The 13,272-nt window shown below is 43.1% G+C and overlaps 1 protein-coding gene across 1 annotated transcript in view; it reads left to right on the top strand.

The window, feature by feature from the left end:
* The window catches only part of gfra2b (GDNF family receptor alpha 2b), a 400,451-nt gene that overhangs the window by 327,575 nt on the left and 59,604 nt on the right, over positions 1–13,272 (top strand). The window lies entirely within an intron of this gene.

The raw sequence follows: 13,272 nt of genomic DNA, 5'->3' as shown, positions 1-13,272 counted from the left end.
ATTCCAACTCTTATACTCAATACTTTGATTTATAAAGGCCAATGTACCAAAAGCTCTCTTGACTACCCTATCTACCTGTGACACCACTTTTAGGGAATTTTCTATCAGTATTCCTAGATCCCTCTGTTCTACTGCACTCCTCAGAGTCCTACCATTTACCTTTTATGTTCTATCTTGGCTTGACCTTCCGAAGTGCAATACCTCACACTTGTCTGTATTAAACTCCATCTGCCATTTTTCAGCCCATTTTTCCAGCTAGTCCAGATCCCTCTGCAAGCTTTGAAAACCTTCCTCACTGTCCACTACAGCTCCAATCTTCATATTATCAGCAAATTTGCTGATCCAATTTACCACATTATCATCCAGATCATTGATATAGATGACAAGCAACAATGGACCCAGCACTGATCCCTGTGGCACACCACTAGTCACAGGCCTCCACTCAGAGTAGCAATCCTCCACTACCACTCTCTGGCTTCTCCCATTGAGCCAATGTCTAATCCAATTTACTACCTCACCATGTATACCTAGCGACTGAATCTTCCTAACTAACCTCCCACACGGGACCTTGTCAAAGGCCTTACTGAAGTCCATGTAGACAACATCCACTGCCTTCCCTTCATCTGCTTTCCTTGTAACCACCTCGAAAAACTCTAAAAGATTTGTTATAGAACCAGCATCTCTGAACAGGTAATACATCAAACCCTGAAATGGATGGGTTACAGCAGTAGAAGAGCACAAACACGCACTCAGTGGCCACTTTATTAGGTACAGGAGGTATGAAATAAAGTGGTCACTGCATGTGTTGTCACACGTACATCAAAACATGGCTGCTTAAGGTTGTCATAGCTGGGGAGTGGGGAAGGTGGGTTGGTGATAAGCTCCCATTACCTATTAAATGATCCCAATGGTGTGCACCTCAAATAGCCTCTGAGAACCAAGTCCAGCTCCTGGCCTTCATGTGTGGCTCAGCTACTAATCCTAGCAGAACCATTTCTATTGACAGGAGAAGGGATAAAGGCAGTTTAATAAGTACATTTAATGTTAAAGAAATGTATACAATATACGTCCTGAAATTCTTTTTCTTCGCAAACATCCATGAAATTAGAGGAGTGCCTCAAAGAATGAATGACAGTTAAATGTTAGAACCTCAAAGCCCCCCCCCCAGCTCCCCCTCCCATGTACAAGCAGCAGCAAGGTAACGATATCCCCCCCACCCCCACCAGCAAAATAGCATCAGTACCCTCCACCAAGCGCTCGAGCGTGCAGCAAAGCATCAACAAAGACACAGACTACTCGTTCACCCGGTATTCGACATACCACAGGCTCTCTCTCTCCCCAGTAAGGGAAGCAGAGGTGTCCCCATTTCACAGCAAGAGGGGAGAAAAAATGAACAACTTAAGAGTCAGTTGCATTGCTTTTTCTGAGCTCTGCACCCAGAGAATCAGTTCTGGACACATGGTTTCCAATGTTCCAGGGGCACCAGCCTTGGTCAGGCCGTCTCCAGAGCCACAAGAATCCAACGCCCTGAAGGCATGCTAGTCTTCCAGCCTGCATCCTTGGCTTATCAAGAAATGGCCAGTCGTGAGGCCCTGAGAGTGGGTCCCATTTCCGCAAAGAACCTTTACTGGTGCCCTGAAACCAGTCACTTTGGGCAGATGGGGCTCATCAGCTATGGCAGCTCATCCAGGAGAAGGAAAACTCTGATCTCAAATCTCCCGTGCCTTGTGGTTCGTGGAGAAGGCTTTGGGAGCAAACCATGAGGAAAAATCCAGAGCTGGAGTCCCTAAGACAGTCTTACATTGAGTTCAACACTGACTGGCAACTCATGCGATGTCACTAGTGCCAAACTGTTTTGGTCTCTGCTGTTCCTTTGGATTAATCAGCTGTATGGGGGTGGTGGTGCAGGTGGGAGCCTGCTGCATGGGCAACAGCTTGCTCTCTATATTGTACTGTCTGGGCTTGTGTATCAATTGATGGCTCTGCACCAACAATGCAGACAGCTAGAATACAACATTCATGGTAAACCCTGACCAATAGATGGTCTCCCACATCAAAATATAGAGTGAAATGTGTTGTTTGCATCAGAAGGAAATTGCAGGTGTTAGTTCTTAATGACAGAGTCTGTACCCATCCACCCTCACCCCATTCCTGTTTCTTGGCTACACTGGGAACAATCGGATGGTCTGTGGCAAAACAGATTAGTTCCTTTGCCTCTAAGCTGGTTCACTGCCTTTCTAGCTGGGCCTGTGACAACTCAGAGGAGTTGGTTATATAAAGGTCTTTAAAAATACCTCTCGTCAGATTGATTGTGAAAGGTAAAGCAAAAACTGCTGTGTGCCATCTTTATATAAAAAAATCTCCTTGGAGATGGTTTTGAAAAATCTAATGTACATGTGGGTCTGAACTTCACTGCAGTGCTCCCCAGAATAGGTCACGGTGCTATTGGCAATCAATAAACTCCAAAATGCCCAGGACAGCCTGTGAATACAAAACATGTGAAAAGCCTCCTTCACCAAATGTGGCCTTAAAGAGAATTATTTTACAAATTCAGGCAAATCATATGCAGGGGAAACTTCAAAGCTTTTCTCTTCCAGCTAGGCCAAGGTCACACTGAGTGCATTGCAATGAAATAGATGAAAGCACCAATTCCATCCATGCTAAGTACTTTCAAAGCAAATTGATTGAGCTATAAATTGCTCCTTTGAAAGTCTGAGGCCTAATGTTTAATTCCAGGTAGATGTAGATGAAGTTAAATTCCTTCTCTAAAAGGAAATTATCTCTGGTTCCTTTGCTTGGGCCCGGTCTTTCTGATGTTCTGCCAGGAACTGTTACTGAGATACATCATTAACAAATCAAGACAGCCCAACACACCCTGCTAAGGGGTACCAGTCTGGAGAGTTCTAATCACAGTAATTGACTTTTACTCTATCTAGTTATTTCAATATTATGTATTTTTTTAGAGATATTATGCCCCTTCCACCCCACTGAGCTGCACTGCCCAGTAACCCTCGCCTCACAGGACTACTTACAATGAACAATTAACCTACTAAGTGGTATGTCTTTGGACTGTGGATGGAAACCAGAGCAAACAGAGGAAACCCACATGCACACTGGACAAACATAAAAAAAATCTTACTGAGGATGTTGGAATTGAACTCTGACCTCAGAAACACAAAGCTGAAATAGTGTCAATTTAACTACTGTGCTACCATGGTGCCCCATATTCCTCAAAATATACACAAACTTTTATTGATGTCCTTTGTACCAGTGCATCTTTAGAGGCAAAGCCAGTGTATAATGTCAACCTGTAACTACTTTTCAGATAGTGCTTTTAAGCCATCTTTCCCCGAATATGCCAGGGGGATAGGAACCAGTATGATAGAGCTGAGGATGAGTCAGCAGGTTTACAAGTACGTAAAGGACATGCCATTGATTGGGGACAAATAGAGACAGAGCAAAGAATAATAGACAATAGGTGCAGAAGTAGACCATTCGGCCCTTCGAGCCTTCTCTGCCATTCTGAGACCATGGCTGATCATCTACTATCAATACCCGTTCCTGCCTTGTCCCCATATCCCTTGATTCCTCTATCCATAAGATACCTATCTAGCTCCTTCTTGAAAGCATCCAGAGAATTGGCCTCCACTGCCTTCCAAGGCAGTGCATTCCAGACCCCCACAACTCTCTGGGAGAAGTTTTTCCTTAACTCTGTCCTGAATGACCTACCCCTTATTCTCAAACCATGCCCTCTGGTACTGGACTCTCCCAGCATCTGGAACATATTTCCTGCCTCTATCTTGTCCAATCCCTTAATAATCTTATATGCTTCAATCAGATCCCCTCTCAGTCTCCTTAATTCCAGCATGTATAAGCCCAGTCTCTCTAACCCAGGGGTGGGCAAACTTTTTGACTTGAGAGCCACAAAGGGGGGCCAGACCAGGAGCAGATGGACGAAGTGTTTTGGTAATACACCTCATAAGAGAAAATAAAATATCATGGGATATGTAGAAAACATGTGCTTTAATTTCAATTGAAAATGAACAAATGCATTACAACAAAATATGTCTTTGAAGTCCCATGGTATTTAGCTATTTATTGAAATGACTTTTAAAACACTGAAAATTAAATGAATAAAATACAGCTTTTTTTAATAGTAACAGTTATTATTTTAAAGCATTGAAAATTCTGTTATCCTTCAAGATATTATCATCATCACTCTCCTCCTGACTGACTTTATTTCAAAAACGGTAGGAGATGCAGGTCTACTTGTCCTGCTCCTTCTTATTCAATTGCCTCCTGTGCCAAAACTCAACAACAACCCGCACAATGACAGAACAGTGAGAGCGCGCCAGTATGCGGAGCGCGTTATTTGATCTGGAGCGCATTTTTTATTTTGAGAACGTACGTGCACCTGCACACTACTCATGTCCATCACTTAACAGAAATGACATGTAACATGTAAGGTGTATTGAAAAAAATATTTTCAAATGCATTTTTTACATGACACAACGAAGAAACTTATTTTTAATTTCAGTGGGAACAGTGTTGTTGGTCTCCCTTTTTAGCCAGTGCATCAAAGTCTGGATTTAGTTTTGTTGTGGCGATTCTCAGGATGGATCTGAGGTGTTGGTCAGTTAACTTGGATCTGTGGCTGGCTTTGTTGATGTTCATGACGCTGAACACCTGTTCACACAAATAGGTCGAGCCGAACAAAGAGTAAAGCGCAAATGTGGAGTAATACGCTGCACCTCAACAAAGGTCAATGTGTAGCGGTGTGCTACATGCAGCGCTAAAATTATGACACGGAGTCGGTAACTGCAGTTGAAGAAAAAAACTTAATTCGAAATCCCCAGCCTCACTTTTAAGCCTCCCTCAACCAGCCCCCCTGCGCAGAGGCTCCAAAGCTCTGTGCTCGCAAATCCCCGCAGGCTATCTCCCTTAGCTGGAACGCTGGCTAATTATGAGCCGGTTCGGATGTGCCAGGAAATGGGTCGCCACAAATGTATATAGAGTGCGTCATCTATTGGGAAAACGCCAGAATTGCGGGGAAAAAACGTTAACAAGGTTTATTAATATAATTTCATCAAGTTCTGCAGGCTGGATTAAAAAGCATATGGCCCGCATATGCACTTCCTCTACAGCCAGGATGTCCTTCCTTAACCCTGGAGACCAAAACTGTACTCAATACTCCAGGTATGGTCTCACCAGGGCCCTGTACAAATGCAAGAGGATTTCCTTGCTCTTGTACTCAATTCCTTTTGTAATAAAGGCCAACATTCCATTAGCCTTCTTCACTGCCTGCTGCACTTGCTCATTCACCTTCAGTGACTGATGAACAAGGACTCCTAGATCTCTTTGTATTTCTCCCTTACCTAACCCTACACCGTTCAGATAATAATCTGCCTTCCTGTTCTTACTCCCAAAGTGGATAACCTCACACTTATTCACATTAAACGTCATCTGCCAAGTATCTGCCCACTCACCCAGCAATTAACGTACGATGGAAGCAAAATTCAAAAGGGCAAAGAGAGCAGGACTGAAGGTGCTGTATTTAAATGCATTTGGAGTAAGGTGGACAAACTCGTGGCACAATTAGAGATTGGTCGGTATGATGTTGGCATCACTGAGTTGTGGATGAAAGAAGGTCAGAGTGGGAGTTTAACATCAAAGGATATCCTTTGTATCGAAAGGACAGGCGGGAAGGCATAGGTGGTGGTGTGACTCTGTAGGTAAGAGATGGAATTACATCTCTAGAAAGAGGTGACATAGGGTCAGAGAATGTTGTATCTTTGTGGGTGGAGTTAAGAGACTGCAAGGATTAAAAAATCTATGAGAAACATCTAGGCCTCCAAATAGTAACCAAGATGTGGGGTTGAGATAGTAAAGTTTGCTGGAAAAGGCATGTAATAAGGATAATAACACAATTGTAATGGGGGACTTCAATACTTCAATATGCAAAGGGATTGGGAAAACAGGTTGGTGTCAGAATGCAAGAGAAGGAATTTGTTGAATGCCTACCTTTTAGAGCAGCAGCTGTCCGGGCAGGAAAACGGTGTGTCGTGGGAGATGGAAGATCTTTGGCTGTGTGCCCAAAGACCTGAGATTTTTGGGCGCAGAGCTCAGAAAAAGTGATGCAATGGACTTTTAACATCATAAACCAATGAGTTGTTTGTTATGTCTCCCCTCTCGCTGTGAAACAGAGACGTCTCTTTCTCCCTGATAAGGGAGAGAGAGAGAGAGAGCCTGTGGTATGTCGAATACTGGGTGAATGAGCAGTCTTTGGAGAACTGCATGACTGTGTCTCTGCTGTTGCTTTGCTCACGCTTCAGTGCTCGGTGGTGGCTGCTGATGTTTTTTTTGCCAGTGGGGGAGGAGGATTGTTGCTTGCTGCCGCTTACACCTGGGAAGGAGGGGAGCTGGGGATGACTTTGGGGTTCTAACATTTAACTGTCATTCATTCTTCGGGGGGTACATCTCTTTTTGTGGTTGCAAAGAAAAAGCATTTCAGGATGTATATTGTATACCTTTCTCTGACATTAAATGTACCTTTGAAACCATTGAGCTTATGCTTGAGCTTACTCAAGCCCATTTTCCTCCAACCTATCACTTCCTAGCCCTCTACTTTATCCCTCCCCCCACTTCTAATCCCCCCTTGACCGTTCCATGTTACTTCACTCCTGATGAAGGGTTTCGGCTCGAAATGTCGACACTACCTCCTCCCATAGATGCCGTCTGGCCTGCTGAGTTCTGCCAGCATTTTGTGTTTTTACTCAAGGAAAGGCTGTCTTGGATTGGGTGTTGTGTAATAACCCAGATCTTATGAGGGAGTTTATCATAAAGGGACCCTGAGGAGGCAGTGATCATAATATGATCAAATAAAACTGCAATTTGAGAGGGAGAAGCAAGTTAGATGTATCAGATTCACAATGGAATAAAGGGAATTATGAGGCACGAGAGAGGAGCTTGCCCAGGTGGGTTGGAGGAGGATACAGGCAGGGATGACGGCAGAGCAGAGACAGCTGAAGTTTCTGGGAATAGTTCACAAGGCGCAGGATAGATATGTCCCACAGAGGAAGAAGCTCTCAAATGGCAGGGGTAGGCATCCGTGGCTGATAAAGAAAATTAAGGGCTGCATAAAATCCAAGGAAAGGACATTTAAGGAGAGTGAGAAAGTGGATTATTAGGAAGCTTTTAAAATCCAACAAAAGGCAACTAAAAACGTTATAAGATGGGAAAAGATGAAATACGAGGGCAGACTAGCCAATAATATAAAGCAGGATACCAAAAGCTTTTTCAGTGATATAAAGAGTAAAAGGGAGGGGATACTTGACATTGGACCACTGGAAAATGAGTTGGTGAGGTAGTAATGGGCGACAAAGAAATAGCAGATATACTTAATGGGTACTTTGCATTAGTCTTCACTGTGGAAAACACTAGCAGTGTGCCAGAGGTCCATGAGTGTCGGGGATCAGGAGTGAATGCCTTTGCAGTTACAAAGGCAAACTCCAAGGTCTTAAGATGGATAAGTCACCTGGACCAGACGGACTACATCTCTGAGTCCTGAAAGAGGCTGCTGAAGAGATAACAAATGCATTGGTCGTGATCTGTCAAGAATCATTTGATCCTGGCATGGTCCTAGGGAACTGGAAGATTGTGAATGTCTTTCCACTCTATGAGAAGGGAGGAAGGCAAAAGAAAGGAAATTATAGGTCACTTAACCCAACCACAGTAGTTGGGAAAGTTTTGGCGTCTATCATTAAGGATGAGGTTTCGAGGTATCGATTGTTAGATGTGTTCAGGAAGGTTTCTTGACACAATATGTAGATAAGCCTACAAGAGGAGAGGCTGTACTTGATTTGGTATTGGGAAATGAACCTGGTCAGGTGTCAGATCTCTCAGTGGGAGAGCATTTTGGACATAGTGATCATAATTTTATCTTCTTTACAATAGTATTGGAGAGAGATAGGAACAGACAAGTTAGAAAAGCGTTTAATTGGAGTAAGGGGAATTATGAGGCTATCAGGCAGGAAATTGGAAGCTTAAGTTGGAAACAGATGTTCTCAGGGAAAAGTACAGAAGAAATGTGGCAAATGTTCAGGGGATATTTGAGTGGAGTTCTGCATAGGTACGTTCCAATGAGACAGGGAATTTATGGTAGGGTACAGGAACCGTGGTGTACAAAAGCTGTAATAAATCTAGTCAAGAAGTAAAGTGAAGCTTACACTAGTCAAGAAGAAAAGCTTACAAAAGTTTCAGAGAGCTAGTTAATGTTAGGGATCTAGAAGATCATAAGGCTGATAGGAAGGAGTTTAGGAAGGAAATTAGGAGAGCCAGAAGGGACCATGAGAAGGCCTTAGCGGGCAGGATTAAGGAAAACCCCAAGGCATTCTACAAGTTTGTGAAGAGCAAGAGGATAAGACGAGAAAGAATAGGACCTATCAAGTGTAACAGTGGGGAAGTGTGTATGGAACCAGAGGAAATAGCAGAGGTACTTAATGAATACTTTACTTCGGTAATCACTATGGAAAAGGATCTTGGTGATTGTAGTGATGACTTACAACAGACTGAAAAGCTTGAGCATATAGGTACTAAGAAAGAGGATGTGATGGAGCTTTTGGAAAGCATCAAGTTGGATAAGTCACTGGGACTGGATGAAATGTACCCCAGGCTACTGTGGGAGGCATGGGTGGAGATTGCTGAGCCTCTGGCGATGATCTTTGCATCATCAATGGGGACAGAAGAGGTTCCGGAGGATTGGAGGGTTGTGGATGTTCCTTTATTCAACAAAGGGAGTAGAGATAGCCCAGGAAACTGTAGACCAGTGAGTCTTACCTCAGTGGTTGGTAAGGTAATGGAGAAGATCCTGAGAGGCAGGATTTATGAACATTTGGAGTGGCATAATATGATTAGGAGTAGTCAGCATGGCTTTTTCAAGGACAGGTCGTGCCTTACGAACCTGATTGAATTTTTTGAGGATGTGACTAAATGCATTGATGAAAGAAGAGCAGTAGATGTAGTGTATATGGATTTCAGCAAGGCATTTGATAAGGTACTCTTCGTACCCTTACTCTTCGTGATTTTTATAAATGACCTGGATAAGGAAGTGAAGGAATGGGTTAGTAAGTTTGCTGGACACAAAGATTAAAGGTGTTGTGGATATTGTGGAGGGCTGTCAGAGGTTACAGTGGGACAGTGATAGGGTGCAAAACTGGGCTGAGAAGTGGCAGATGGAGTTCAACCCAGATAAGTGTGAAGTGGTCCATTTTGGTAGGTCAAATATGATGGCAGAATATAGTATTAATGGTAAGACTCTTGGCAGTGTGGAGGATCAGAGGGATCTTGGGGTCTGAGTCCATAGGACACTCAAAACAGCTGCACAGGTTGACTCTGTGGTTAAGAAGGCATATGGTGTATTGGCCTTCATCAATCATGGAATTGAATTTAGGAGCCAAGAGGTAATGTTGCAGCTACATAGGACCCTGGTCAGACCCCACTTGGAGTACTGTGCTCAGTTCTGGTCACCTCACTACAGGAAGGATGTGGAAGCCATGGAAAGGGTGCAGAGGAGATTTGCAAGCCTGTTGCCTGGATTAGGAAGCATGCCTTATGAGAATAGGTTGAGTTTGGATAGGTACTGTGAGCTGAGAAAAATAGAGGGCTGTGGGTAAGCCTAGTAATTTCTGAGGTAGAGACATGTTTGGCACAACTTTGTGGGCCAAAGGGCCTGTATAGTGCTGTAGGTTTTCTATGTTTCTAGGTTTTCTATGTACTTGGAGACTAAAGAGAAAATAAGTCAAAGTCAGCATGGTTTGTGTAAAGGGAAATCTTGCCTGATAAATGTATTAGAGTTCTTCAAGGAAGTAACAAGCAGGGTGGACCAAGGAGAGGCAGTGAATGTCATTTACTTGAATTTTCAGAAGGCATTTGATAAGGTGCCACTCATGAGGCTGCTTAAGATGAAATCCCATGGTGTTACAGGAAAGATACTGGCAGGAATAGCGGAATGGCTGACAGGTCGGAGGTAGTGAGTGGAATAAAAGGGGCCTTTTCTGGCTGGCGGCCAGTGACTAGTGGTGTTCCTCAGGAATCAGTATAGGGACTGCTGCCATTCGTGAATGATTTAGAATGATAATGGAATTGGCAAAGTTGGCCGATGATACAAAGGTAGGTGGAGGGGTAGGTAATGTTGAGGAAGCAATGTGATTGCAGGAGGACTTTGGAAGAATGGGCAAATTGGAAAAATGGGCAAAACAGTGCCAGATGAAATACAGTGTTGGGAAATGCATGACAATGCATTTTGGAGAGAGGAACAATCATGCGGACTATTATCTAAACGGGGAGATGGTTCAAGCATCCGAGTTGCAGAGCTTATTGGGGTCCTTGTGTAAGGCTTCAGAAGTTCAATTTAGAGGTTGAGTCTGTGGTAAAGAAGGCAAATGCAATGTTGGCACTTTTTCAAGGAGAATAGAATATAAAAGCAAGGAGATAATGCTGAGCCTTCAGAAGACACCAGTCAGGCTGCACTTTGAGTATTGTCAACAGTTTTAGGCCCCATATTGAATTGTATTGAATTGACTTTATTATCTTCATCCTTCATATGTTACTTCTTTGTCTAAATGCGGAATGTCTAAATTATAGTAATTTATAATAAATAGTACGTACAACAGAACGTCAATATAACATAGAAATATAGTTGTGTCAGCATGAGTTAATCAGTCTGATGGCCTGGTGGAAAAAGCTGTCCTGGTTTTTATGCTGCGGTACCGTTTCCCGGATGGTAGCAGCTGGAACAGTTTGTGGTTGGGGTGGCTCGGGTCCCCAATGATCTTTTAGGCCCTTTTTACACACCTGTCCTTGTAAATGTTCTAAATAGTGGGAAGTTCACATCTACAGATGTACTGGTCTGTCTGCACCACTCTCTGCAGAGCCCTGCGATTGAGGGAAATACAGTTCCCATACCAGGCAGTGATGCAGCCAGTCAGGATGCTCTCAATTGTGCCCTTGTAGAAAGTTCTTAGGATTTGGGGGACCATACCAAACTTCTTCAACTGTCTGAGGTGAAAGAGGTGCTGCTGTGCTTTTTTCACCACACAGCCGGTATGTACAGACCACGTGAGGTCCTCGGTGATGTGGATGCTGAGGAACTTAAAGCTGTTCACCCTCTCAACCCCAGATCCATTGATGTCAATAGGGGTTAAACCATCTCCATTCCTCCTGTAGTCCACAACCAGCTCCTTTGTTTTTGTGACATTGAGGGAGAGTTTGTTTTCTTGATACTACTGTGTCAGGGTGATGACTTCTCTGTACGCTGCCCCATTATTATTTGAGATTAAGACAATCAGTGTAGTGTTGTCAACAAATTTAATTAGCAGATTGGAGCAGTGGGTGGTGACACAGAAGATATCTCAGAAAAGATGAGTTGCCATTGAAGAGTTCAGAGGAGGCTTACGAGGCTTATTCCGGGAATGAAGGGGTTAACATGTGAGGAGTGTTTGGCTGCTTTGGGCCTGTACTCACTGGAATTTAGGAGAATGTGGGGGAATCTCACTGAAACTTACCAGATGTTGAAAGGGCTAGATAGGGTGGATGTGGAGAGGATGTTTTCTTTGGTGGGGGTATCCAGAACTAAGGGCACAACCTCAACATTGAGGAGTGTCCCTTTTGAACAGACGTAAAGAAAAATTATTTTTAACCAGAGAGTAGTGAATCAGTGGGATGCTCTGCCACAGACTGCGATGGAGGCCAAGTCTGTGTGGTTATTTAAGAGGGAAGTTAATCATTTCCTGATCATGCAGAGCATCAAAGAATATGGCAAGAAGGAAGATGTATGGGGTTGAGTGGGTTCCGGGATCAGCCATGATGGAATGGTACAGCAGATTTGATGGGCTGAATGGCCTAATTCTGCTCCTATGTCTTCTGGACTTATGGTCTTATGGTCTTAAGTCTGTGCAGTGATGGAGTTCCTTCTGAGTTGCGGGTGAGTACTTCACAGAAATAAGACCCAGTGTGTATAGAATGGTAGTGACTAGACTGAAAGCACATTGCAGGAAGCCAAGGATTAAAAGGCTGTCAGAACAGAATGCAGACACCGAGTAGAGCATAGACACTGAGCAGAGTGCAATCTCTGTTCAGAGTGCAGACCCAGAACAGAGTGCATACAGTGAAGAGACTGTAGAGAGTAGACATTATACAGTCTCAGGCTGAACAATTCTTTGAGTGTTGGACTCTGCTTTGTACAAATTTTTCTGAGTGTGGAAGTTCAGTGCGATAACAGTCACCAGGCTGAACGGGCTCCCTGAAAGCCTGAACTCTCCTTTGTATAGCCTTTCTGTTCAAGCTGGGAGCCAAGGTCCCTGAGCTTACTGAAACAAGGTCAAGTTGCAAATGAACAATTCTGGGGAGCTCTTACTATTGGTCATTTATTTTACTAGTTTCAATTGTTTTTGACATTTGATAGATTTAATTTGGTTATTAACATTTGTATTATTTATTTATTGTACTTAAATATGCAAAAGATCAGATTCAGAAGTGCAAACAGTCACAATTGGGGCAATATTTGTATACAACTAGTCAATTTCTGTATAAAAATGGCTTTCTTTTGTTCAGACTTTAGATCATCATGGTGACAGGGGACTTGCTGTTCTCCTTGTACACAAGTAAATAAAGTGTGATTGAGGAATGAATGTGAAGTTTCAGAGTTAAATTAATCTGCAATACAAGGTGTTGACAGCAACAGAAGTCAGGAGTAACTCAACAAGTCAGACTGCATCTACGGAGAGGAATAAACCATTGAATTTGGGCAATATACTGTATATTCCTCAACCAAAAGGCACATCACCTCTACTCTCTCTTTCTTAGAGAAACCTAAAAGCAAGGAAGTACAGGAACCTCAGGACTCACACCACCAGGTTCAGGAACAGTTATTACCCCTCAGCCATAGGACCCTTGAAGCAGGGAGGATAACTATACACAACTTTACTCACCCCATCACTAAATTGTTCCCACAATCTGTGGACACCTTCAAGGGCTCTTCATCTGATGTTCTCAATATTTATTGCTTATTTGTTGTTATTTTTATCATTATTTCTTTTTTTCTCTTCCTTTTTGTATTTGCACAATTTTTTACATGTTGGTTGTTTGTCCGTCCTGTTGGGTGTGGTCTTTCATTACGTGTGTGTTTCTGTATTTACTGTGATTGACCAAAGAAAATGAATCTCAAGGTTGGATATAGTGACATATATGTACAATACTTTGATAATAAATTTACTT

This window comes from Hypanus sabinus, chromosome 1 (assembly GCF_030144855.1).
Source record: "Hypanus sabinus isolate sHypSab1 chromosome 1, sHypSab1.hap1, whole genome shotgun sequence".
Classification (NCBI taxonomy): Eukaryota; Metazoa; Chordata; class Chondrichthyes; order Myliobatiformes; family Dasyatidae; genus Hypanus; species Hypanus sabinus.
This window is presented reverse-complemented; position numbering and strand designations above follow the sequence as displayed.